The sequence below is a fragment of the Tenebrio molitor genome, chromosome 8 (genome assembly GCF_963966145.1).
Source record: "Tenebrio molitor chromosome 8, icTenMoli1.1, whole genome shotgun sequence".
Classification (NCBI taxonomy): domain Eukaryota; kingdom Metazoa; phylum Arthropoda; class Insecta; order Coleoptera; family Tenebrionidae; genus Tenebrio; species Tenebrio molitor.
In genome coordinates, this window is record NC_091053.1 from 1776283 (window position 1) to 1782068 (window position 5786).

Sequence of the window (5786 nt, forward strand, 5' to 3'; positions counted from 1 at the left end):
TGTTGTACATACTGCGGATGCCGACCCTTCTACATAATAAATATAGGTGCGGTTTTGGAACACAACTCGCACAAGATTATTCCGCACATACAATCGCAATTGCGGCTCAAAAATTTTAATTAATAATTTTCTGGTAGAGAGGAGTTGAGCGTTCCGGGCACATCTCTTAAGTGAAAAGCGCGCGATGGAGTTCTACGATACACTAAAAGCTACAACGAGTAGTGCGTCGTAAAATTTCCGGAGTCGATAAACAGATTTTCATTTTTCCGTCTTGTTTTCCAAAGGAACTGCCGAACGGACAAGTGGTGTCAGATTTGAGACATTGTATCTCTTCCGGATTCTCACATCTGAGCCTCAGGGAAATTACATTACTCAAGAAGCTCTCTCCGCAGTCTACAACTGGTGATCGGAATTACCCCAAACTAGTATTTTTGAAGCGGAACCAACGAAAAATTTGTTACATCGTGTATATTTTGCAGAGTAAACAGTCCACTGGACCACTTTTTACAATACAGTTTAGTCTCGCTAGTTGGGTAAAGTTAGAGCCTCGGGAAGGTAAATACCTTCGCACAAACGAGCGCTCCTCCATCACACGTTGATTCTGCCTCTCCGGGGAATAAATATGTTCATTAGTCTGAGGTGTACAGACCACCATCCAGAAATTTCCATTTTTCTAAACTAGCCGTCCCCGCGTAAGGCTAAGGCTCGGTCCCCGACGTCGTTACTCCTGTTGACGCTCGAGACCGTTGACAGATAGACGCATTACGATCGTGAACTCCTGGGTGCGCACTAATCGCATCAAAAATCCCGGTGAATAGCTCGATTTCGAGTCAGAACTTGACAGAACTCAATTAGAAGTTGTCGATCAATTTGCAAACTAGAATCTGGTATCGGGGATTCGTTTCACGTACTTTCCGAATTATGGATTCGTGCAGTTGGTGCAGTCGAGGACTCAGCTTCGGTTTACTGCTTGATTATTTGCCTGCGAGCTGGAGTTTATGTTACATCGACGTTTTGTTCGTCGTGACGTATTTTATCCGTTGCGAAAATACTTAGTGTCTGGGGAAATTTTATTTAGCGCACTTGCATTCTAAGAGACGATTCCAGTTTAGTGCCATAAACTGAATTTATGCTTATAGAGCTTCCACGGGGAGAACATTAAGCTGCGAGTAAACAAAATCATGAATTAACTGAGCAGAAGGACTTCACAAGCGTATTTGAACTGTTACCCATTGCAGGGTCGCCGACACACAATTTTAAACCTGCCAAATTTCTTATAAAATGTAATTCAACAGTTTTAAACGCAATAGCCAAAGCCAAGGCCCTGGGGAAGCTTCAAAAAAATAAGAAACAATTCCACAATTAAATGTCTCGGTTTCGTTGATTTTTGAAAAATTTCCAAATAATTTTCTGAGTATTATAATTTTCAAAATGGTGAAATCCATCAACACCATAACTTTAAGACCATTCACAAGAGAGTTGCCAGTCACAGATATGAATTTTGTAAATTTTTCAACATTTTTCGCACTACGCGCAAATTTTTCGGTTAACGCGGTTCTAGAACAAACACCGTTTTCGAATTTTACACTTTTCAAGATGCTGAAATAATTCTAAACACCATTTACAACACACTCATCACATTTAACAAAACGACAGACGCGTGGCTTCCAAATTGTGGACAGTTTTCGTACTGCGCGCTATTTTTTCGCTATAACGCGGTTCCACAAAACAACACCACCTCATAGTTTTCTCATTTATCTTGGAAAGGCCGTCTTCAAAAAGCTGTTGTAAGGTTTATTTCTTCGATTTTTTTGATTTTTCACTAAATTTGTTTGCAACAGATGCGTTAGCCAAGGGAGAGAGATATTTTTGAAGTCTCTTTGCCAGTTGTGTCAGACAACTAGTGTGATGTAGGTGCTTTCTGTGCTTGCAACAGACTTTGATAAACACTTTTTTACATTATTAGTCCACTTCGTAAAAAGCGTAGACTGTAATTACGTTTTCAGCGACACGATTTAACTGCGTGTCAAACAAGCCGTGAGAACTAAATTGTTTTAAAAATCCATTTAAGCTTTAGTTTAGCTGCAAGAGACTTACTTAAAAGTCCGCAGACTCAAAGTACTTAGGTTTGGAATGCTCCCACGCGCTTGAATTGGATAACAGGAATTAGTAGGAGGGGTGTCATTATCTCTTGTAACAGAAAATGTAAGTTTGTTCTTCTATGAAGAAAAAAAAATGTGGATTGAATTTAATTTTGGATTCACGGTAGCAATGAATGGATTTTTAAAAGGTTTGTAAGTAGCTTATTCCAACGTTATTCTACGGGCTTTTAAAACAAACATTGAACAAGCAATGCGAACAGTAAGATTTATTATTTACTTCGCCATCTGTGGCCTAAGAGATTTAAAATTTTTGATTTCATCAAAGACGTTTAAAATTCCTGGCCCCAAAACTAACTCTGCAAACACCATCACTGCCTTGAAAAACTTCCATTGAATAAATACTTTTATTTTGTACATCTCAGAACAACTTGAAATAGTTATTTGCGTATCAAGACGAAAAAGTGCATCTTTTTTGTCCGAGTGTGAGTTTTTTGGCCGAGGCGCAACCGAGGTTTCAAAACAGGCGAGAGCGCTTTTTGCAGTGGTGCACATTAAATTTTTTTGTCGACCGCACGAACTACAAAGCAAAAGACAAAATCCATTTTGTAACTACCCTTTTCAAACAGATGGCGGCAGCGTCCGAGAAACTGCGTCCGAAAAAGAGTTACTTTTAGTCCGCTTGTGAGTACGTAAAATTACCGTTTTCATTATGTAATAAAAGCTACATTTAGCGCTGCATTACCCACCTTGAATTTATAACAATTAAGCTTTCTACATTCGAGCAAATTGAATCGCATTTTTATTTATTTTGAGTGCAACGCACCGAGTTACTTCAAATGTGGAAACAATGAAAGCTTGAAAAAGCACCAGCTTAATTAATTTTTATTCAATGTAGTCTGAATTAAAAAATAAGAACAATACTCTCGTCGCCGCCGACCACCTGCCAACTGGCACATCCTGACAACATTGTTAAAATTTCAAATCTCAATTTTTTTGTGAATCACTTGTCAAAACAATGACGATTTAAACGACGACCGTCAGTTTTTATTTAGTGCCGGATAATTTTATTTTTCCGCTCCATTAAATTCTGATTCGTCGAATTATTGCTGGGAAAGCTTTTAACGGTTCGATTTACAGTGCATTTGAATTGCTATTTGCTGATTTAATTAATAGATAAGACAATGTTGCACGCTTTTATCAGTGCGCCATTTTTAATTTCGCCGTGGCGGCGCAACTTTGCACGTTAACAACATGTAAAAGGGAAGTTTTGTTCCATTTTCGCACAAATAAATATCGACAGTTGGAATAATTAGCATCGTGTGAAACTTAGAACTCTGAACTTGTATGTTTACCTCTTGCATTGACTTTCACACAGAAATTATGAATTCAGATGTAATCTGATAGATATAATGGAAAGCAATCAAATTACAGATGGAATGGTATAAATTACCCATGTTGGATTCTAAGCGCGATATACCGCGCTTCGCGCGTAGAACAAAAATGATACGTTTGCGATGGACATGTCTGTCTAATAAGTTTCTTGTAACTGGTGTCATGATGCGTAAATTGGTGGACAATATCCTGTTAAAAACAGTTCAGAAATAGGGAAATTATGAAGTTTTTTGTAGAATCGCGGTATGCCGCGGATAGCGCGTAGTACCGCGAATAGCGCGTAATACCAAAACTGTCAACCATTTTCGCGCTACATGTTTGTAGTTCTGACAAGTGTTCTGTAACTGGCTTCCCTGTGATAAGTAAGAGAGAGAAAATTATGTCAGACTATTCCAAACCTAAAAACTTCGAATGTGTGGACGTTTAATAAATCTTTTGCAGCTAAACTAAAGCTTAAATGGTTTTTTAATGCAATTTATTCGCCACGGCTTGGTTGACACGCAGTTAAATCGTGTTGGTGAAAATGTAATTGCAATTTCCGCTTGTTGCGGAGTTGACTAATTATGTAAAAAAAGTGTTTATCAAAGCCCTGTGCAAAGACAACTGTACAAATGCATCACAAAAGAGATTTCAAAAAATAATGCATCCGACTTTGCTAGCGCATCTGTGCAGTAATTAAAGGCAAACAGATTTAGCTGAGCTTCAAATGAAGCAACAATTAGTGCTAGTTAATCACGTTTTCATTTAAAATGTATTAATGAATGGGAGCTTGAGCACGCAGTGCGAGATAAATCGGAAACTAGGAGGTGGTGTTGTTTTTCAAAATCGCGTTATACCGAAAAAATAGCGCGAATGGTGTTTGAAGTTGTGATGTGGGTAGATTTGCAGTAATTGGTGCCATTTTGAAATTTTTGAAATCAAAAAAGGTTAAAAAAGTCTTGTGGGGAGCCAAAAATCAACCAAATCGATGACACTAACAGGAATTATTTTTATTGGTTGTTTCGTAGCGTTTGTTTCAGTTTTGTTAGTGCAAGCGACAATAAATGACAGATTGTATTAATTTTGTCGAAGTAAAGCAAAGCCTCAACCGTAATTAAATCCGTATCTTGTTTCCAAAACAAGAGAACTTTATGTAAAATATCTCGAGATCGAACAAAAGCGCAACAAAACCCTTGCCATCTTTCTTTTGTTTTATATATGTATACAAACGAAGCAATTAAAACAAAAGCACGAAAAGTGGGGAAATATAACCGGCAAACAAAAACCGCCATTTCCGGAACTGGATACATAAAAAAACACGTTTAAAAGTGTCCGCGTTTAAGAACTCCGAAAAAAGGGAGTTAGATTTAAAAGTTTGATTTGTCGCCGCCGCCATTTTTGTGTCGTTGGCTGAACTACGTAAATCGCCGCCCCCACAACTACAATTGTTACATTTTGGCTTTATCAGGATCTGTAAATTAATGGATTTACATGTCGGAAGAAATTGCTTCGCGGATGACCAATGTTTCAGTAAAAATCCCACAAAACTTTTGATTTTCCGGTCAGTAATTAATTTGTGGAGCGGCGATGTCTAATTAAAACGACGCCGGATCGAGTTTTGTGGTCATTGTTATTTCTTTGCGATGGAAAAACAAAGAGTCGCGCAATCTGACAGTTGGAGTGTCTTTGTTTAATGCCCCTTTGCCGTCGTTCCCTTTGTGGAATTTGCACGCTATCAAGAATTCGATACACTTTATCAATTTTACGTTACTCTGAATTTTCTGATTCCGACGTCCCATCGGAGACGAGTTGTTTGCCAGAAGGGTTTCGCTGTTTGTTTGAGGACAACCGGGAGCAAACAAGCGAAGAGTGCAGGTGCGGTAGGTAACTCGAAAAGCATTTTTATAAAAACAACAATGGGGCTGGGGGTGGTTCTTTATCGGTCTTGTATGCGATAAAAGAACTGTCAAGTGGAGAGAAATCAACGAATGTAAACATTCGCGGGGTGCTGTTCTGATTTAACCGGTCCGCGAAAGCGTAAATTCTTGAAACGATGACACTGCTAACCCTCACACCCCTTAATGTAAACTAAAGAGTTCGAAATTGTGATTTCAATTATTTTTTGTGCAACCGTCCGCGAAACGACCACATCGCGTAACTAAACCAGTCCGCGAAACCCAATTTCGCGGATGTTGTTTTTCCTTCATCTTTTCATTTGTGTATTTAGAAATGTGTTGTTAATGTCCTGCGAAAAATAATTTCAGTGTTGTTATTCCAACAACCCAGTGCATTTAGCCTACTTTCGGCTGTTAG